At 39.9% G+C, this 23,515-nt stretch overlaps 1 pseudogene; it reads right to left on the bottom strand.

Moving 5' to 3' along the window:
* LOC127186433 (PRAME family member 12-like) lies at nucleotides 1-20,151 on the bottom strand (annotated as a pseudogene).
* Nucleotides 20,152-23,515: the final 3,364 nt, after the last annotated feature.

Raw genomic sequence — 23,515 nt, 5'->3', positions numbered from 1 at the left:
TCATCTCCGGATAATGTGAGAGTGTCTCCGGATAATTGTGAGACTGCCTTCCTCGCTCGGGCCAGGATCTGCAGCTGGGGCTCTCTCGTTCAGGGAGCAGAGCGGGGGAGCGGGGAGTGGAGCATAGGAACAGTGCCTTGCATCTGGGTAGGAACAAAAAGGGTTTGCAGAGCTCTGGTGGAAGCCCGCGGAACCAGGTCTTCCCGCAGCGCTAATAAGTTCAGCATAGCTCTAGGCAAGACCCCACATCTCCCGATGGTCTGTGGAAGCAGTTCAAGCTGATTTCTCACGCAACTGTTTGCAGGCTCAGTACACTGTGATTGGTGTTAAGTTTGGCCTCGGATGGCCAGCGAGCTGTAGTCCCACTATAACAGTCTCTGTTGGGCCCCGCCTAGGTGGGTGACCTCTACAGTTTAGGGTGGTGTGGAAGGAGTAATCCTAGGGCAGATTCACCCTCTTCGCTGAGAGTCCTCTGGCTGGGGACTCTGGAAAAACCCCTCCCCAAACAGCAAGTCTGTGCTTTGTATACAGGCTGCAGTTTGCCTGTGGATTCCATTCAGAATTTGTGGGAGTGCGTTAGCACCTCCAGGATGTTGCGACCCAGGGGGTAGGCCCCTGTTTGGTCTGTGGCCTTTGGGGCCCCACTCACCTACAGTTCTCAAAGTCCAGCAATCTGTTGCTCCTCTTATGTCTCTGGTCTCCACGGAGTAGATCAGATACGTGGCTTAATGGTCGGCGCCATCTTGGAATCCAAGGAAAGTTATAAAGGTGTTTAATTTGGATTATGGTTCCAGAGGCTTATGGGGTCACCATGAAAGTGTCATGGCAACTCGAGTCACACATGGCAGTAAAAGGAGGAATCTTGGAGTTCACAGCCTCAACACACAGCAGTAATGAGAGTAGAAACTAAAACGTTGAGGATATTTAAACTTTCAAGCTCACCCCAAGTGACATATTGCCTCAAGCAGGGCAGATTTTTCTAAATCTTCCCAAGTGAAATCACTAGCTGAGAAAGATTGATTTATCTGACTTTAAAATGCAACAATTGGAACTCACAAGGACACATGTCACATGTACTCCTGCTGTGATTTATGTCTCCTATAAGGAGAGAAAATGAATTGCAGGCTTAGACTGACATGTCTGAATGGAATCATGTTTTGCTTCCCCAACCCCTACAAATCATTCAGTTAGGAGCCCTGAGTGCTGGTGACTCTAGATGACATCAAGGTTGTCCTCACGGGATCCTGATCCTCAAACACATCAAATCATGGCTGAGGAAATCAGGCATTTACAAAGATCCAAAGGGTGTGGATGAACTATTATTTAAGGAGATTTGGGTGTGACAGACAGAGGATGGAATAGCTAGAGTGCAATGGTTGAGGTGTGCCCAAGAACCAGGTGGCTCCTACTGCACTTTCTGTATCCACTCAGCTATGGTTGGTTAGCCCTACCCAGGTCCTGTACTCTCTTATTTCTTGACAACTAGATGTAGATCTCAGTGTTCATGGCCTGCAATCCCTACATGGTGGTCTCTACCTGTACCTCAAAGCTCCCCAGTCCCTATTCTGTCAGTCCTGTAACCTGCCTCCCTGGTAAGAATAGGATATCTGAAAGAGACATTTATATTTCTCCTTTTAGGACTCAAAGACAGATTAGTTATTTTATACTTTCATCACTGTTCCACACTAACCACACTGAGTAAACATGTTTAGCATGTTTTAACTTTTCATTAATAATTTTCTTCTTTTCTAGTGTTTTTATTATTGTTATTTAGACTCACTATAAGTCTCTGGCTGGCCTGGAACTCACTATAAAGACTGGACTATCCTAGGACATCAGAGAAATCTTCTCACTTTGTTTCTAGGGTACTTGCTGTATAGGTGGGCATGTCACAGCTAGATAACTCAATTTGATAAGTTGGCCTAATAAGGATGAGTGGCTGAGCCTGGCTGATCAGGGCATCCAGGACACAGGCTCTGGGACTCACTCTAGTAATAGAAGAAGGCTTCCATCAAATGCCAGCAACCACATGGTAGCTCACACTCTTTTCTCTTCATCTGTAGATGGTGGAACCCAGGCTCACAAAGATAAGTAATTTCTGAATATACTTAAGTGGAAGTGCTCCTCTTATTCTTCTTGTAATTCTAGTGACTCACTAAATAAAGTTGCAGCCACCTAAGAAAGGCATGATGGCAGAGGCCTATAATCACAGTGCTTAGAACGTAGAGACAGATGTTTTAGGATTTCAAAAATCATCCACTGTGAGACTAGTCAATGGGATGTGATGGGAGGCCCACAGAAGCAAGGGAGACTGATTGTCTCAGGCTGACATCCTTATTCTTCCCACTTCAAGTCATTAAAATGTGGAACTCCCCGTCGAGTGGGAGAATTAGTCTCAGGCAGGAATGAGCTCCATACTTGCATATCCAATGCCAAATATTTAACCTGAAACCGTATACACACAGCCAAGAATATTGAACTTGGCAGGTTTTATTCTCCATATTTTTGTGCGTAGTAGGTTTTCCCCTTTATACATTTGAACATGCTAGGTTTTATTCTTCGTATATTAGTGCATAGTAGGATTTCTTGTTCAATATTTGTGCATAGTAGGTGTTCTTGTTCATATATTTGTGCGTAGTAGGTTTTCTTGTTTATATATTAGTACATAGTATTTATTTCCTGGAGACCAGCTCCAGAATCAGTGGAGGAGAGAAGAGAAAGTCTTGGTGGCTGCGAGGTAGGGAGAATTAAGGAGGCAGTGAACTGCTTGCTAAGGGAAACCAACAATTGGTTAAACAAGCTAAAGGAACTCATTGTTGATGAGAGGTTGAGGAACAGAGGATTTTCTGGTATTATATTTTAGGCTATAATTGGGAAGACCACAATATTGGAGAACAATGCCAAGGTTCTAGAAGACAAGCAAGGTAATTGTCATGTATAAGCTGGAACAACTGTGCCTCTAAGGAAATTCTGTTATGGCCTGGAAATTTTAAAGAAAAGCACCAGTGTAAATAACCATAACATTATGTGTATTTATAATTAATTAAATTCTCACAAAACCATGTACCCCAATGTCAGGAATCTTATTTGTGTTGCAAGGAATTCATTGAAGAAAGAAGACATGGAAACTATGCCTTAATAGTTACCACCATTTTAATCATAATCTCATTAGAGCTACCTTGCAGAACTACCAATCAGTTTAGTCTTATAGCCCTCATACTGCGAAAGATACAAACATCAATTAAGTGATAAGTGCATCTCCAAAACCTTCTAATGAGCACATGAATAATAAGCTCAGTAAAGTTTATGTTACTCATATAGTTGCAGTAATGCTGCTAAGCTTGATGAGGTAAGATGGTTACATAATGGCAATTTTGGAATTTTGGTTTCTTTAAAAGGCACAGAAATATAAGAATGTGTTTCCATTTAAACCTCAGGTGTGAGTGTGGACTACTTCAGATTATGAACAGGGTCTGACTGTGATTTGCCTTATGCTCTACAAGGGATATGATTTTGCCTTGGGAGACAGTTTCTGCAACTGGGTGACAATTGGGATTCTGGGGTTTTCTGAGGGTATCATTTAAATGCTAAGGGCCCAAGACTCAGGGTTGGTCTTTGTTGGTGGTTGTTTGCTGTTGGTTATGGTCTGTTAAGTTATCGTGCCCCAAAAAGAAATAACAACAAGAAGTAATAGAATCCTGAGTGCAAATATCAAATCTGCCTCAAAGAACTGGATGCCCCTAATCAGCAGTAAATAGTCCAACAATAACATTGCCCCCTTTCTTTTCTATCCCTTTTCTCCTCTCTAGTGTTGGAGATTGAAAAGGGGAGTAAGGGTGGAGAAAGGTGGAAGAAAGAACCCACAAAATAGCAAAAGCAGCTCCATGGTTGTTGTGCAGAATCCTCAGTCACCAGTCCACATGTTTAGGATGAACAAAAAGTCAAATTGTGTGAGTAAAATGTGGAAACACTTAATTCATCATTCTCCCTTTCACAAGATATGCCTTGTCACATTGTATACAGGCCATGTGTGCAGAAGGGATACTGACAGAAGCAAAGTGCTTCCCAGTTAGTGTAGATTTGTTGGGTGGGATACAAGATTACAAGTTAATTGGTTTTCCAACTTCATTGGGAATTCATCAACAAATTCAAACTGGAGAACATCCCTATGAGTACTAAGAATGGGGAAATTCTTCTGTTTGTTCTATTTGACTTTGCAAATGTATGACTCACACTAAAGGGAAATTTATGGATGTAATCAGTGTAGCTAAAGTCTGAGTTCTTACAGTTCTCTTCAAAAATGAAAAACTTCATAAAAAGAAAAGCATGCTATAAATATGAGCCATGTAATAAATGTTCATAGGTATTTTAAAGAAAAAAGAACAACCTATAATTTAGGGGATACCATGAGTATAAACTAAGGGATAAAACCTTTAAGATCTGATTCATCTTTACACTTAGACAATTGTGAGATTAAGCTGTACAGATAAAGAGATTCAACAGTGTGAATGAATGTTGGTAAGTTTTAATATATAGCAACTATCTTCGTAGGTATGCAATAATTCATACTGGGCAAAAAACCATCTGAATATATTCAGTGGGTCAAAGCGTTTGTACATCCTAACATTTCAGTGTTCCCCACTCAGTTTGCACTAAAGGTGCTTAGATAGCACCACTGTGTGTGTGTGTGTGTGTGTGTGGTGTGGTGTGTGTGTGTGTGTGTTTGTGAGCACACACAACGCTTCAGGGTAGCAAGGAGACCCTATTCCTATCCAATTATTCTTTGTGATTTTCCAGGTAGAGCAGCAAACAGCTCTTACTTCTGGGTCTATCCAACAATCTCCCAAGTACCACTTACGTTTTCTTACTATTCTGGTTACAAGGTTATATATACATCTTGAGTAAGTGGGCTCCTGTCAACTCTAAACTTTCTAATTATCTTTTATTCAACTTGATGGTTCTTACATGATATAAAAAGCACACCAATATAAACTAGAGACTTCTCAAACTGACATTTTTGATTGATTGTTTTGGGAAACAACCTTTCCCCATAGCCCTGGCTGATTTGAGACTTGCTACATAGCCAGCATTGGCTTTGAACTTGCCTCTGCCTCCAGGGTGATGACATTACAGGCCTATAAAATCATGCTCTTTTGTATAAAATTTATTGAGAAACCAATTTAGTGGGTTAGAGCAAATTTTTAAGTAAACCCAGAAACAAAACAAAACAAACAAAAACAATAAATAACTATACCTACCTCCCATAAAGAAAGGTAAGTGTTATGTCATAAAATGTATTTGTTTGTTTTATTTTATTTATTTGTTTATTTATTTATTCATTTATTTATTTATTGTGCTAGGGTCTCACTCTTCATCCCTAGCTTCACAAGAACTTCCTAAATAGCCCAGCCAAGCCTTGGATTTACAGAAATTAATGTGTCTGATTCTCCTCCTGAGTGCTGGGACTAAAGGCACATATTATAAGGGATAGCATAAAGCATTTTAATTCTTATTTGGGCAATAATCCAAATGGTTTATATAAAATTGAAATGTATTCTTAAAATTATTCAAAATACAAGACATTACAACATGGCTTGAAAATAAAATGTCAATGTTAGATACTAAAATGTTATAAAAAATTTATCCAAATAAACACTTGTTTCCAAATTCAAAATGGTATTGAAGGAAGGAGTGCTATAGTCATGTAATGTTCTTTCTTCTTTTCTTTCTTTCTTTCTTTCTTTCTTTCTTTCTTTCTTTCATCTGTTTTACTCAGGGTTTCTATTTCTGTGAAGACACACCATGATCATAGCATCTCTTATAAAGGAAAACATTTCATTGACGCTCCTTGCAGGTTAAAGCTTTAGTCCATTATCATTACAGCAGGAAGCTAAGACGTACACAGGCAGACATGGTGCTATAGAAAGAGCCAAAATGTCTACACCTGAATCAGCAGGCAGCAGGAAAATTAATGCCACACTGGGCCAGATTGAACATCTGAAACCTATCCTGCCCCCAGTGACACACACAGACCACACACACACACACACACAACACCACACACACCACACACACCACTTCCTGGCATAAGCCTACGCATCTTAATTGTGCCATTCACTATGATCCTATAGGGACATTTTCTTTTTAAACCACCACACTTCCTTCCATCTCTCTCCCTTCCTTTTTCTTTAGTTTCCCTTTTTTTTTTTTGAGACAGAACTCTCTATGTATTCTTGGCTATCCTGGAATTTGCTATGTATACCAGGCTGTCTTTGAACTTACATAGATCCCCTCTGTCTCCTAAGGGCCAGGAATAAGGGTACATCATCGTGCTCAACAATGGAATGTTCTTAATTGGACCAGTCAGGTTTGAAGCATCAACATTTGATGCCATGAAAAAAGGAGAATTGGTTCTAGTTAGCATTAACAATTAAGCTGACATAGCCTAGAAGACCCCCAAAAAGAAAAAAAAAAAGGTGTCAATTGACAGTCCTTTATATAGTTGGCCTCTGAGCATGTATGTGAGAGATTGTCTTCATTGTCTTAATTGGCATAGGAGAGCTCTGACCACTGTGGGCAGCACCATTCCCTGGGCAGGTGATTCTGGGATTTATTAGGAAGATAGATGAACCTGGGTTGGACCATCTTTCCTTATGGTTCCTACCTCCGAGATTCTGCCTATTGATCCTTCCCTGATTTCCCTATGTGAAGGACTGTGACCTACACATATAAACCAAAGAAGCCCTTTCTTCCCTGTGCTGATTTAGCTTAGAGTGTTTTATCATAGCAACAGGAGGCAACTAACAAAAGTATGTTAAGAAGAAGTTAGAATGAGAAAAAAGGGAAATGGGCTATTAATTTTTTGCAAGTTAAAAAATTAGAATAGATCTAATGTTTGTTTAAATAGTTCTCTCATATAAATTATATTATATAGAATATACTTAAACACATGTACACAAACAATATCAGATTCAAAAACAAGTTTGTAAATACATCTGCTTTTCTTCAGTGCTGGGACTGAATCCAAAATCTCACATATGTGGAACAAGCCCTCTACCAACCCCCAAAATGACAAGAAACCCTTTCAACCATAAAATGAAAAGATAAAACAAAAACATTTAATCTAGTGAAACATAAGGCACGTGTTTCAAAATTGTACATATTCATCATCAGCTGCTTCTATCTGATGATTTCCCAAGTAAGAAACTAGCACAACAAAGCTAATTGCATGATCTGAGCCAGGCACAGATCACAGCCAGGGCACAGAGTGCCCCTACTGGGAGTTTCTGACCGAATTCCAAAAGTTCACCCTACTAATTTAGACTTAAGACAATTTACTACCAATATTTGAAGCTCTGAGGGGTTTTACAACCCTTTATCAAGGTAGCTGTTTCTAGAACTCATACTTGTCTTGCATTTCTCCAGTAAGAATTAGAAACAACTCAGTGAAACCTGTGATAAACAACGAAGTCTCAATAACACGCAGTAAAAAAATCATTAGAGTTTAACATCTACGTGTACTAGTGCCATCCAGAAACCCTCACAAATAATATCTTGAGGTGTAATTCACACATCATGAAACTAACTTCTCCATGGAATCATCTTCTACAGCTCAGGCTGATTTCGAGCTTGGCATCTTCCTGATTCAGTGTTAGAAATGCAGGCCCAGGCCAGCACACCTCGTTTATTTTCCTTAAAAATGTATTTGGAGGGCCACACAGGGCAGCTCATGTCTTTAGTTCCACCACTCAAGAGGCAGAGGTAGGTGGATTCCTGAAAGTTCCAGCCTATCCTGGTCTACATAAGGAGTTATGCAAAATCCAGGGCTACATAGAAGAAACCTTGTCACAAACAACAAACAAATGATTTACTAATTAATTGAATTTTTTAGGTAAGTAATGTTTCTGATGAATTCAAATGAGTGTTAAAGCCTCCTTAATACTTCCTCCATATAAATCTGAAGCTCATATCACTGCCAGGAGGATGGACTTGTCACTGAGATCATTTATCTATACTTCCTAATGTAGCCACGTTGCTTTACCCTTCCCTGCTTGTCTCTGTAATTGATGTAGTACCACAGGTGGCTAAGTATAGTTGGCTGGGATTCCCAGCTGTTGCACTGAAACTCCAGTGATGTTGCCATAGTTTTAAAAAACTAAAAAAAGTGCATTTATTTTTACTTTATTATCAGTTTTATTTCACTTTATTTATTTTATTTCATTTTGCCTGCATGTGTGTCTGTGTGAGGGTGTCAGTTAGAGTTCCAGACAGTTGTGATCTGCCATATGTGTGCTAAGAACTGAAACTAGGTCCTCTGAAATTGTAGTCAATGCTCTTAACCACTGAGCCATAACTCCAACCCACCATTGTGGTTTTAACTGCCTTTCTCTAGCAACTAATAAGGCTGATCGCAGCTTTTACACACTTATGCTCCTCACCTCAGAAACAGCCTTTCTCTGTATGTGTAGAAATCCATTGTGAGTTCTGCCTCCTCACAGTGAGAACAAAACCTCAAATTCCTACTCTCTCGTAGGCATGTCTCCCAGACTCTGTCAACCAGACAAATGAATGTGGTGTCATTCATGTCCCATGGGACATGAAAGGGAAAACAAGATGTTTAGTCTCCTAATAGTGTCCTGGTCAATTCCTGACTCACAAGTGGCATAAAAAAATTGGGAGTATTTTCCAAGTGTGCTAGGGATGCAACCACAGTTTCTTTATGAAAATTGTATATAGCCTTATAGAAATAGCCTCAAACCAAATTAAATAGCACTAAATAAAATAATAAGTATGATTACTATTTGTTAATTATTAATAATCATTATTTGGCAGGGTCTCATTATTTAGCCCTAGATGGCCTGGAACTCTGAGAAATTTGTCACAGTCTGTCTCCATGGTCTGTGATTTCTAGGATTGTACCATCATGCCGAGCAGCAATCCTTTGTGCCATGAAATAGCTACTTGGTAAGATCCTTTTGTGTGGTATCATTATGTTGGACAATGGGATAGATTTATTCTGTCTAGCTCAAGATTCAAATTCTAGAATATATGTCAAGTACTTATACAAATACCTAATCAGAATCTACCAGAAGTGATAATAAAGTACAGTGAACAGCCAGCTAATCAATTCAAAATTAATGATAGCATTATCAAATCTGTCAATAATACCCCTTTCCTCTCTGAACAACAATTTGAATTAAAAACACAAAACTGACAACCTATGATAATGCTGTGGGTTCCACTTAGATCCAACATAGCTCAAACACCAAGTCAATGCAGATGACAGAAAATTACTGTAGTAAAGCCAAAACTGATCAATAAAGGCCACAGGACACACTAAAGAGCTTAACTACAACCAGGGGCCAGCAAGAATATCACAGAATATTTAATATCACAATACACAAACACCTGTGCACCAATCAGAATAGTTTATGTTACAGTTGTCTCGAAGGACAAAAAAAAAAAAAAAAAAAAAATAAAAAAAAATTGAAAAAATGTAAGTAACCACTAATAGTTTAAACAAAACAAAATGAAAATCTCTCCAAGTAGGATTACAAGGGAAGTTTGTTGACCTGATTAAACCTACTGATATAACCAGAAGGTCCCTTTGAACACCAGCTAGTAGATATGACATCTGTCCTTTCCATGAAGCTCAACACCCTTTGAGAAATGCTAGCCAGAAAAGCCAACCAAGTGAACATAACTCTAAAAGTAGAAAGAGAAATGCATTGTTTTGCAGTGCGTGAGCAGTCAAAACACAGGGAAACTTACAGAAAAGGCATTGAAAGTGTGTGGTCATTGAGTGATTCACCAGCCTGACTCAGGTTTTGGTTTTAGTAAATTAGAAGCTTCTTTTAATTAAAAAGAGGCTAGCCTGGACCAAACCAGAGAGAGTTCTCTAGGTAAGGTCCTGGCTATTATTATCCAAAGGATTATAGAGACAAATTCCACAAAGCTATAATTTTGGGGATCCAAACCATCCTGTCTGGGTGTGGGCAAGGCTTGATTTTGTAACAGCTGTCTAGCAGGTGGTTTTGCCATCCTAGGGAGCAGGTGTTTCATACAAAAGCAAGGCTTAGCAGTTAGCCTGTTTAATCTACTGACCCATTAACTTGTAACAATAGGTAGGCAATGAAATATCTTGTAACAATAAGTAATTTTTATAGAATAGCCCAACTGCACTAGGATGTGGTCCATCTCAGACCAGCGGACAAGTCTACAATAGTAAATTTTCCTCTAAACTTAATGTTCACTATCACAAATGGAGGCCAGTCATGACTTTATTCAGTGATGTAAGATCAATGGAAATTTGAACTTTTTTCTCTGTGTGTCAGGAAATCACTCCAAGGTGCAGTTAAGAAGAAGTCAGGTATGAACAAACTGTCACCTAGGGAAATAACAATCATACGAAGGTCAAAACTTTTATAGAAAAAGCAAATTTATTTTCCTTAATGTAAAACACTGGTAAAAAATATACTAGCACAGTGTGTTAATATTCACAGTAGAAAAAAATGTCCCTCAAACGTTTTTCTAACACTTTTGTAAAAACATCTTCATTCATTTGAAAATAGATGAAAAGGCTGCTGAAGGGGGCAGAGATGAATCTGTGGTTAAAATACTTGCTGTATAATGATCATGAGTGAAGTTCAGGTCCCTGAACCCACTGAACAATTACACTTCTGTATATCCAGCTCCAAATTAATTCTCCCTACTCTTTTCTAGAGAGGAATTGTGGGTATGTGTTATTGATAGGATTGTTGCCCAAAAGAGAAATGTATTTTTCTCAATGAATCCTATTGAAAATGCTGAGGTTTGATTTATTTTCTCATGCAATGTACTAATCATTGGCGAATTGGTTTCTGTTCTGCAACCGTTTCCTCTGATAGTGTAACAATCCACCCTTCAATCGCGCTGGAGGCAAGCTCCTTAAGCAGGAAGGAAAACAACCCAGAAGGTCTCAAAACGCTTCTGAAACTGACCAGATTCACTAGGCTTCTCCTTTCCAGAATAATTAATAATGGTTAAGAGTTTTCTCTGATGAAAGGAAGCTCAGCTGCAAAGAAGACTCAAAAGATCTGACCTCATACCAGTTTCCCAGAAGACCTTTAGACCAACTAAGACACTTGGAAAGGACACTCTCCAGTGTGGTAAGCTGCCCACAAGCTAAGCAGTGTTTCCAGGTTCCCACCTTTTGTGAGAAGTCAGCCATGCTGGGGAGTGCTATGATGATGCAACTCTTGTTGAGTGATTTATGCTTCTATAAGTAACCCCTCACCCATATTCCCTTAAGTAACCCCAATAAAAATCGTTGGTTAACCAAGTAGGTCTGTGGTGGTATGCACACTTTGCTCTGTCCTGGGTGCTTTTTCTGGGGTAAATAGCGTTGTCACAAAATAGTACCAACTTGGTTTTGTAGCTTTAAAAGTATATTTATTCTCTGTAATAAGCAAGCATATTGTTAGAAGGTATTTTCAAGGGCAATTATATTTGTTTTCTATAATTTCTCATGATGTAAAATTTCTTAAATACAAATATACTAGTCAGGGTGAGCTACATTATGCTGAGACAATTTAGGTAGCCCTGAACTCTGCACAAAGGAACTAAGATGTGTATGATTAGTTCACAAAATTCAAACTTCCCCCTAGTGCATGGGAGTACTTTAAGATCCTGGACCCAATTGGGGGTGGTAGGTGCCTCCACATCCCAAAGAATGTTGATTTTCATTCTTTGTTCTTTCTAGTGACATCACAGCCAGCTTTGGAGTCTTGTAAGCAGTGTCTAGAGCAACCCCCTGAATCAGGCATCACTTGTGAGACTTGCCTCCAATGTTAGCTGTGTGGTTAAGTCTGGTGTCTTACTAGTGGCTGCCTAGAGCTATCAGTTTGGTTTCTGAGTTCTGGATCTTGAGCCTGTTACTGCTCCTTGGTGGGATCCTCCTAAAGAAGTATTTCTACAGCTCCACCTGTTTCCCACAGTGGACCCTAGTAAATTTCAACATTTTATTATTCTTTAGTCATTTCCCGATATTACTAACTCTATTAGCCTCAAAATTTGACTGAACATGCTGCCCAAATTCAACTCTGTTGAAAAAGGAAGAGCTATTCTGAGTTCTTCATTCCGTGTATTGATAGGGTCCAACCTTGCACCAACCTGTGGATCATGCTATGTACTGGAAGAAGTGATTCTTCAGACATCAGGGTGACAACAATCCATGGATACCTTCTAAGAGCCAGGTAGATGGTTGCCTTCACTTGGAACTCTGAAATCAGTTCAAGGCTTTTCCCCATTTGATCTTCTAATAGATTTAGTGGGTTTGGTTTTATGGTGTGGTTTTCTTGTTGTTGTTGTTTTAGTTTGTTTCTTTGTTTTCTTTGTTTTGTTTTCTAGGCTTCGTTTTTAAACCCATTTCTTACTTGAGTTTGGTGCAGGGTGATAAATATGGTTCTATTGGCATTATTCTACCTGTAGACATCCAGTTAGACCAGTACAAATTTGAAGATGCTTTAAACTTTCCATTTTATGTTTTTGTCTCATTCTCCAACAATCAAGTGTCCATGAGTGTGTGGATTTTTCTGAACCTTTGATTTGAATCTCTTGATAGCCCAGTGTGTTTCTATGCCAACGTCGTGCAGTGTTTATTACTATTGCTCTGGAATACAGCTTAACTTAGCAATTGTGATGACTCCAGAATTTTTTTATAATTGTTCAGGACTGTTTTATCGATGCTGGTATTTTTGCAAATGAATTTAGAATTGCTATTTCAAGTTCTGTACATTCTTTTTTGACATTTTGATGGGAATTGTATTGAATCTGTAGATTGCCTTTTGTCAGATGGCCATGTTATCTATGTAAATCCTACTGTTCTATGATCATGGGAGAGCTTTTCAACTTACAGTTTCTTCTTCAATTTCTTCCCAAATGTCTTGGAGTTTCTGACATATGAAGTTTTATTTGCTTGTTTAGAGTAATAGTAAAATACTTAATATTATTTGTGGCTATTATGAAGTGTATCATTTCCATAATTACTTTCATAGCCTATTTCTCATGTTTATAAGGAGGGATAGTGATTTTTAAAAATTAAATTTGTATCCAGCTGAACTTTTGCCAGCTGTAGTAGTTCTCCTGTAGAATTTTTGGGGCTACTCATGTACACAATCGTACCATCTGAAAGCAGAGATACTTTGAATTTCCCTTTTGAATTTTTATTTGTTTGTTTTCCATTAGTTGTCTTATGTCTCTGGTTGGTAGTTAAAGTCCTATATTGGACATGTACGATGGGAGTGGGAAACCTGGTTTCTCCATGGTTTTAGTGGAATTGCTTTAAATTTCTCTACATGTAATTTGATGCTAGCTTTATGCTTGCTATATAATTTTTCTACTTTGTTCAGTTAGGCTACTTGTAAGCCTCATCTCTCCAGGACTTTTTAACATGAAATGTGCTGGATGGAGGGGTGAGAATAGAAAGAGGGAGGGTGGGGGAGGGGTGAGTGCAAAGAGAAGGGAGTGAGTGGCGGGAGAGGGACATGAGAGGGGGGAGAAAAGGAGCAGTGAGGGTTGGGGGCAGGCAGAGACAAGGAGGAATGAGGGTGGGGAGAAGAAAGGGTGAGGGAGGGGTGAGGGCAGAGAAAATGAAGGGTGAGGGCAGGGAGAGATAATAGAGGGGGTGAGATTGTGAAGAGGGCAGGGAGAGAGAGGAACTGAGGGTGGGGAGAGGGAGGAGTGAGAGCAGAGAGAAGGATGAGTGAGGGCAGGGAGAGGGAAAATTAAGAAGTTGTAATTGATCTCTCCTGATTTATACTTTCTGTGATTGAATTTTTTGTAAACCTACCTTAAATCCTAGGTAATTGATAGAATCTCCCTTTGGTATTTTTTCAGGGACAATTTGTATCCTCTACCAAGGTAGAATTCTCTTTATTTCACTAGTCATTTTTCTCTAAGGTATCTGCATCTGATACAACCTGTAAGTTATCATCCATATAATGGCAAATTTTAGATTGAACAAACTGTTTATATGTTATTTCTAATGGCTATTGTACAAAATATTGGCACAAGGTAGGATTGTTTAACATTTCTGGTGCTGAGACTTTCCAGACTTTCCAAAGGCTATTTCTGTATTAAACAACTATTATTATAAGTAGGTAATGAGAAAGCAAACCTTTCTCTGTCATGCTCATGAAAATTGATCAGGAAAAGCCAATCATTTAAATCAATTACAATCAAAAGCAACAGCTCAGGTAATAAAGAAGGCAATGGCATCCAGGCTGTAAAGAGCCCATTGGCCGACTCATCTAATTTATGGTTCCTAAATCTGTTCACGTCCTCCGTTTTCCTGATTTCTCTATAAAAACAAAGACAAGGGAATTGCATTGGCTTGTAGATTCTTCAATGTGGTGAGCATTTAGCTGCTCCTGCATCAGCTGTTCTAGTACCTGTAATTTTTTTCTTGTACTATACTCTTGATCCACCCATGCAAGTTTGTCAGCCATTTTAAAGGTAGGATGTTTGGTAACTTTGAAAGACCAACACTTGTCATGTCCTGTTTATGGACAACCTGGACAGTCTGTCACAGTTCTTGATAATACCTTTAATATTTTTCTCTGAAGTATTCTTTATTTTATTAGTTTGTTTCTGAGATTGGATGAATGTTTAATCTGTTTTCCATTACTGAAACAAAACATATCCCATAAATTCATAGCTATATTAGCCATGTATGCTTTAAATTGTGCTATTTTCTCCTTCTGGTGCTACACACTCAACCCACCATGGGCTTATTTTATCTGAGATGAAGTTCAAATCCATAGAATCTGGATGCCAGGATTTTGGGGACATGATTCGTATGTCTCTTTCCTGTCTTCTAAACCTTCAGTTCCAGTAACATTCATTATTAAATTGAGCTTAGGCATCTGACCCTTTATAGCATTTGCCAAAATATTTGTTTTGTAATCTCTTTTGAATTTAGTACTATTTTTGAAAATGTTATGTATCTAGAGCAATGTTCGTTTTAAGGACATGCATTAACTGTTATAATAGCTCAGCAGATAGGTTTACTCTAAGCTGACAGGTATTCAATATGATGTTGGTGCCTGCAGGAAGCACCCTCTGCTGTTTCCTGACAGCAAAAGGCTACCTTGCACATTCCTGGTTCATCTGAATATATTATGCCTGACTTTGCCACAAGTTTTACCTGTTCTGGAAGGCTGGGGACATAATTTTGGATTGTGATTAGAAAAATCATTGTGTCTAGGTACCCCTTGCCTACAATCCTTTATCAAATGTTCTTGCTTATCACAATTAAAACATCTGCTTTTTATTTTTCCTAAAATGTTTAGAAATTACTTCTCCTATCAGGTTAATGTCATGAACGCCAGGTTCAATATCAGGCATATCTCCAATCCATTCCTCTATTGGTGCTGCCTTGTCTTTAAAGGCCTAATCCCTCTTTTGCATTCTGAGTTAGGATTATAAGATGCCAAAGATCAAATTGGTATTTTCTAACTCCGGAACCTGCTATTATTCTATCTAAAGCTGAAGTAAATCTTTGGAACAAATCATGGAAGAATTCTTTTTGGCCGTGTATAATTTTAGTAAATGACCTCTTTCCTGATTCTTCACCCTTATCCCAAGTATTTAAAGCTGCTAGATGACAACGTGCCAAGGTTTAATCATCATATTTAAACTGCCTTTGTTAATTAGCAGATATTTCTTCACTTGGTAGCTGATCTGGGAAATATAAACATCTCTGGTCTGGTTTCACTGTCTTATGGCTTTCAGTTCATCTTTCCACTACAATTTCTATTGTAACTGAGGATCAGCTTCCAATATTTCTGTTACCAAACCTTTACAGTATTGTGGGATAATACTCTTCGGCTTTACCCATACATTTAGAATCTGCTTCACATATGATAAATGCATTCTTAAGAGATGACTGCTTTTTTTAAATTCTCATCTCATATGTCTATGGATTACACGTCCTTTATTATGAACTTGAGAGTGCCTATCATCTATTGGTATGTCTTGTATAGTAAGTGGATAAGGTAAGGTTGGCATTCAAACAGTCTTGGGCTACCCACTTTTTTGTTCTGTCATGGTGTGGTATGCTGGTGTGTAAAATCCTCTCTATGAGTCTGAGTATTTTTATTATTCTTGTTCATAAGCATCTCTAATGTAACTCCTAAGACTTATATTTTATTAATTTACTTTATCATTGAACAAGTACAGAAAGCCATTATGGCTATTAAGAATGAAGGAAAAATAATACCAAAATGAAAATAATCATGACTGGTGTTGGGACAATCTTTACCTAGGCCATTTTCCTTTTTATTTTCTGATGCTTTTCAAGCCATCTAGAAGAGCACTATATAGGGTTCTAAAGCACATTATTATGGGCTTTCCTATCCTAAACCCTCTCCTGGAATACTTCCCAGATGACTTAAAAAATCTATTGGCTTCTCAGTTTGTCCCTAGCAGGAGAGATTTCTCTGTGAGGTTCTGCCAGTCCTTGGAGTGCCAAGATGATGGTTTCTAAATGAACTCCCATACATTCCATTTTCCCAATGAAGATTCAGAAGCCAGATGCTGGGGTGAAAACTTGCTAGCTCAGAGAGACAGAGAAAGCAAACAGCTGACCTTCCTACTCAAATCACATAGAAGAAGGAAAAAATCAAAGCCTCTTTTTTTCCATTCAGCCTTATTTGCCCTTTTCTCAAAGTCCCATCCTTTCTCCAGAACTACTGTCAACTGGCTTCTTGCTTTGCCTCTTGACCTAGGGCTCATTTTATTTAGCTCTTATTTACAGAATGCTTTCAGATTAAAGCTGTGTTCTAGGGCTGAGCCACATTACAGTGACCTGTTTATGATAAACAGAACGTTCTTGAATTAAAGGTGCTGTGCTGGGGCTGAACATCTTTACAACTAGAAACAGGTTTTAATGAGTTCACCATCTCAGGTTCACAATGGAATTAAATGTCCTGAAACACCAAACTGTCTCTAAAGTCACATGTTCTCGGAGCCCTTGATGAAAGTGCTTCTCCTTGATTGTGAATTCTCATCATCCAGAAGCAACCTTCTCCTATTTATTGCCAACATGGACAAAGTCTGGTCTTCCTGTCATAGACACAGCGCTGAAGACATTTAAAGCACATGGCTGTAGCAAAGACAATTTTCTTGGACTGCCTTTTGGCCATGAGTATGTCCAGTAGGCCAGGACATTGTTGGTCAAATGTTTGTACAAGGATATGACCACGGTGATCATAGCACTCTAGAGGGGCAGGGTAGAGCTCTACTCTCAGCTTGTTTAGATTGGCCATGCATTGCAGAAGGTCCTTCAGTAGCAGCACTGGAGAGGAGATTGTCATAGAAATTGACTCTAGTGAGCTGGGAGCACTGGCTCAGGGCAGGTAGCAGGACACTGAGGTGAGAGTCCTCCAGGCTGCAGTTGTCTAACTCCAGGGTCTGCAGAGTGTCTGCTACATTCTCAAGGAGAAGTCGGAGACCTGTGGGATGGGACGTGGATAACAAAATACCACTGAATTTCAGGTGTTTCAGTTGACAGAGACTCTGACATCGTGACAAGTATTTCAAATCTGTCTGTGAGAGACAGCAGAGTATCATAGACAAGGATTCGAAATGGGTCTTCAGGCATCTGTGGAAAAAAGAAGAAATTAGTTCTGGCTCATGGTGTGGGAGGATATCAGTAAGGTTGACAATGGGAAATATGGCATCACATATGCACAGTAAGTCTATGCGTATGCTGAATGTGAGCACTGGATAAAGAGATTGTACATGTCTGCTCATATTACTGGTTTCTGGGGCATAGCACTATAAAGTGTGATGATTTAGAACACACATCTAGGACTGGAGAGATGGCTCAGAGGTCAAGAGCACTGACTGCTCTTCCAGAGATCCTAAGTTCAATGCCCAGCAACCACGTGGTGGCTCATACCATGTATAAAGTGATCTAATGCCCTCTTCAGGCCTGCAGGTGTAAATGCAGGCAGAGCACTGTATATATCATAATAAATAATTCTTTTCTGAAAATCACACATCTACAACTGCCAATCATCATTCTGTAAACAGACAACTACGTCTGGCCTAATCTTTCCAGGAAGGCATAGCCAGAAAGGAGGATAACAGAAAGATCATGGCATGTGTCCACCAGATGTCATGCTTCTCCTTGGTATCTAGGACAACCTGTATCCAGGATATCAGTGCCAAACCCTTGGAACTGATAAAACTGTATGCCATTGTCACCAGTTTCCATCTAGTACATCCCAACCTGCGTTTAAATCATCCTTCCTTCAAGGAAAATCAAAGGCTGAGAGCGACATTAACGAAGCAAAAAACTGGTTTCTGTTTACAGAGATCAGTGTAAAGAACTCCAATAGGAAGCACAGATGTGGGTCCTCCCCAGCTCAGGGCCCTCTGCTCTGTCCTTTCCCCTTCATCATCTTAGATGGGATCAAAAAGAGGAATACCCAAACATCACTCAGTGCATCTGACCCACTTGTGCAGTTGACATATTTGTAATGCAGCTATGGACCCATCTCCTACTCCAGCTCAGACTCTGCTAAATGAATGGGAACTGAAAGAATGAGTTCAAATAAGAAGGAAACAATCACTGGTGTTGTGGTACACATCTTCAGTGCCAGCACTGCGCACAAGGAGGCAGGAAAATTGCTGTGAGTTTGAGGTCAGCCTGGTCTACAAAGCGAGTCCAGGACATCCAACACTACACAGAGTAGTCATGTTTGAAAATACAAAATCAATAAACACATGGAAACAATACACACTTACATACTATAATGAGTTATTAACTGGCACAATTCAGGTGCCCACTAATGCTCAAAAGAAAAGGTTTCTTGACATGGCAGAAACAGCTCACCATCCTTCCTTACCTGCACAACTGTTTCAAGTGGTCAGTGAAAAGGTTGATGCCGTTCATGTAGAGATGCTGGAGGCAGTTGAGCTTGGAGAGCTGAGTAAGGAACTTATTAAGACACTTCTCTATGGGTACCCTATCTGTGTTCACATAGGCAAGACTAAGATGCAATGTGCGGAGATTTCTCATCAGGCCAAGGTAAGGTGCAAAGCCACCGAGGAAGGGCAGGACGTGGTATATAAATAGTTCCAATTCCTCAATGTAGTGTGGCTTGAAAATGTCCAGGACATCCCTCATGGTCTCTGCAGGGAAGTCAAAGATCTGCATCTTTAGACAGCACATCTGCACAGAGCCCTTTCTCTTCTGGGCCCACTGCAACAAACACTTTTGGTGTCTTTCCAGCTGGTTGCAGAGGCTGAGGTCAGTGACCACCTTGATAGGCTGCCTCTGGGAATATCTAGGAAGGTGCTTTGCTACTTGCTTCTTTCTTCTTTTCTCTGCTGATCAGGCTCCATCCTCCCCTCCAGCCTATACATCCCAGAAATTCTGGTGCACATTCCTTAAGTCGATCACTTGAAGCTTGCACCTTCTGTGAGGGGAAAATGTGAAGTTTTATTATGTAAGCCAGGAACCAACATGGACGCAGTTTCTACCACAATAAGTCAGCTCCAAATTAGCCCCTCACACCTGCCAGGCAAGGACTCTTTGTTTGAGCTACATCTGAAGACATGTCCTGCTTCCCTCCATTCAGTGTCTGTGGACTTGTCTCTTCCACATTGAAGAGAGACAGGGAAAGCCTCATCCTACTAGGGCTATATCTGCTCGGAGCTGTCCTCCCTTCCTGACTGTCATTATATCAGCTCTCAACTTGAGCAGTAGTTCCACAGACCTTCAATCCTAGGACATCAGAATACTCTGCCCAGTTCGACTCCATTCACCCTGATATCACCTGTGTCTTGCCTTCTAACCTCTTTGGGCCTTGCTTACCTGGGATGAGCCTTCTGCATCAGCAGAATGTCTATGACTTCCAGCACAGCTTGCAAGGTCTCCACATCAGGGGTCTTCATCAGTACTCCCACTGGAAGGCAGGGAAAAGGCCAGTCTGCCACCATTGCCTTCAATATCTTTGTGTATTTGCTATCAAAGGCCTCATTGAACAGCGGTGGGAAGAGCTCAAAAGGCAGGTTCTCCAGAGCAGAGATGGACAAGGCATCATTCCTCAGCAGCCCTTGCACGGCCAGCTGCATGAGTGTGGGAGGGATGTGCATGGTCATCCTGATAGATGTTCTGTCAGAAGGACCTGTTGAAACATTAGTTTCAGGCTACTATATGGAATTTTCTATTTGTCACATATCATATTCTCTAAAGGACTAGAGTCCATGCTATGGCAATAGTGGAAAACTCAGAATGCCCAATCATCCAGTCTGCTCACCTCAAAGCCAAACGTCCATCGATCTTCTCATGTATTCTCTCTTGTAAGATTCTACATATGCAGAAAATAATGATGGACTGTCCAACTAGGAACCCACCTCTGCTCCTCTGAATCTCATGCCTACTCAGAAGGGTTATTCAGGAACATACAGTTTGACCAGTCTCTTGGTACAAGAAAAGACACTGAACAACTTTCCAGGCCCTCAAAAATGTACACTGTGCTGTGACATGCCCAACCTTTATGCTTTGTACTTTCAATACACTGACCCATCCTGAGAAGACTGAGGAAATCTGTGAGGCACCTGTCAGCACACACTGCCTTCTGCTACTTTAAGAGACCAGTGAGAGAGCATTGGACTATATTGTATTAATTTGGGGAATGCGGTAAAATGTCCATAAATTCAAGGCCACCTGGCTACACAGTGAGACCATATCTGAAATGCAAAACCTCAGTGAGACATGCAACTTTCCCAAAAAGCAACTGGAAATCTAAGCTGTGAAATTATAGCACCTGCAATATGTGAGTCTTGGATAAAAAGCCAATTTGTCCTGAGGCTACAAGGAGGATTCCCCATGTTGAATTGGTGTTCAGAATAAGAAAAGAAATGATAACCAAAAAGGAAAAAAGAAAAAATTCAAGTTTGTTCAGTTTTATTTTTTAAACTTTTACATTTTGTGTTGGTGTTGCCTTCAAAGGAGTCTTGAGTGAAATTGGCTACCTTCTAATCATAAGTGGATCTTATATATAACCCATGCTTGTGGCAACTCCCCATGTTATGCGTGTGAAGAGGAGCCTTGGGATTATCTTTTTCCCCACCATTCATTGCTAATACAGGGGCTTTAAAATATTGCATAAATGCTACACCAGCTAGCAGTAACCAAGTAACCCAGCTCTTGGGTACAAGAATCACGAGAATTCTGGGTCAATCTAATCTATATAGTTTATTTCAGGCTAGTCTAGGTTAGGGGAAATCAAGCAAAATATTTCTATGTCAGCTGAGCACAGTAGTGCATGATTGTAGTCCCTGCATTCTGGAAAGCAGTGAAGGTGGATCTATATGTGTTCAGGCCAGCCTGATCTACAAAGTGAGCCCAGGATAGACAAGGTAACACAGAAAACCCTTGTTTTAAGAAAGCAAAAGAGAGCTGGGCATGGTGTGTGTGATTTAATCCCAGCACACAGGAAGGCAGAGGCAGGTGGATCAATTTGAGATCAAGGCCATTCTGGTCTACAAAGTGAGACCATAACAGCCAACACTAAGTAGACTAACCTTTCTCAATACATTACCCCTAAAAAAAGATTATAAATGTCTTCATTACAATTGTATAGTGACATGGGTCCACACTGCAAGTGTTCTAACATTTAGTCACATTCCCAAGTCATCTGTTTCATTTTATTTAACTTTACATAGAAACAAGGTTACTTCATGCAGTCTAGTCAAGGCCAAAATGTGATCATTAATTTGAGTTTCCAGGTGTGGTTGGTATAAGCTATCTGGCTTCTGCTTTGTATAGGAGGGAGGGAGAGAGAGAGAGAGAGAGAGAGAGAGAGAGAGAGAGAGAGAGAGAGAGAGAGAGAGAGAGAGAGAGACAGAGAGACAGACAGAGAGACAGAGAGACAGAGACAGAGAGACAGAGAGAGAGAGAGACAGAGACAGAGACAGAGAGGGAGATCTTAGACAATATTGAATAAGTAGTCAAGGTTGAAGTAACTCCATTCCTGCTGCCTTGGTCTCATGATCAGCTGTGACTGGTGGCTCTGGCATAAAGCCATCCCCAAAACTGTAGGCTACAATTAAGAGAAAATTTGAGTTCCCACAACTGAAAAACCATACTCTGTGACACATGATTTAAGATACTGTAAAAGGATTAAATTAGAAAAAAGATCCTAACTGAAATTCTAAAATGAGCATAGAAACCTGGGCAGAGCCAGAAGGATCTCAAGTTCAAGGCCAGCCTTGCTTAGTTGAAACCCTGTCTCTGAAAACACAAGAAACAAAAAAACTAACATGTACAGTCCCATATAATGACAATTTCTCATTAAAGCCAAGTATACACACATTAAAAATTCTAAATTGGAATTGTAACTGGCTCTTGATGGTGATACGTCTAGCACAACATGCAATAAGCCTCCTGGTGGAGGCGAGTGACTTACTTGATATGAACTCCTATACCTAGCAGGGTCAGGCAGCAATTCCAAGCTCATGGAATGTGATCTTCTGGTCCTCTGAGCCTTTTATACACCTTCCACATTGCCCCTCCCCATATGGCCCCACCTTCCTTCCACAGATTTCTATCCGATTGATCCAATGAGTCTCCACCCATTTAATCCAATTAAGACTGAGTTTTCCTACTGTAGGTTGATTGACTCAAACCTTAGTGTGTGGAATCAAAAACACTGAAGAAGAAAGTCAAGATTCTGCTGGACATGGTGGCACTTTAATGCCAGCAATTGAGAGAGAAAGGCAGTCACATCTCTGTGAGTTCAAAAACAGCCTAGCCTACAAAGCAAGTTCCAGGACATCCAGGGACACACACAGAGAAACCCTGTCTGGAAAAAGCAAGAAATGAACACACAAACAAAACCAATAACAAAAGGAAAGTCAAGTTTCCATTGGTACAAGGTTGACCCATTTTGTATGTGAATCCAGGTAAAATTATTTATATATGGTATATTTGTGTTTGTGATTTTGGTGTCTGTATTATATTTCTTTCAGTGTGGACTTTCTGTTATGGATAAATAGTGAGATTGTTGTCCCAAGACAACAACAATGAAATAAAAATGAAACAGAAAACATACACAAATTCCACATGAATATGTCTCAGATGTGAGAAGGTTGAGGTGGGTGGTAGGTATTTGTAGTTCTACATATCAAGAAGTTTAATGGAACCATGTCTTGAGCAGGGTGTTTCAAAACATCATGATCAAGATGGATACTTTCTCTCAAAGTGTGAAATCAACAGGAAAGCATGATATGATAAAAATCAAACAAAAAGGTCTTGCACACCTTTGATCTCCATAAACAACAGCAGGATCTCTGAGTTTAATCCACACAATGGATTTAATTAATCTCTGAGGCTGATCCACACAATGAGAAACAATTTTCTTTATCTGGGCATAATAGATCTCTTTGGGGTCTGGCCCAGGCAGCTCTACAGACAGCATTTTCCAGGGCAGCCAGAGCCATACAGTGGGACTGTTGCAAC

This window comes from Acomys russatus, unplaced genomic scaffold (genome assembly GCF_903995435.1).
Source record: "Acomys russatus unplaced genomic scaffold, mAcoRus1.1, whole genome shotgun sequence".
NCBI lineage: Eukaryota > Metazoa > Chordata > Mammalia > Rodentia > Muridae > Acomys > Acomys russatus.
Note: the sequence above shows the minus strand (reverse complement) of the source record. Positions and strands in the feature narration are given on the sequence as shown.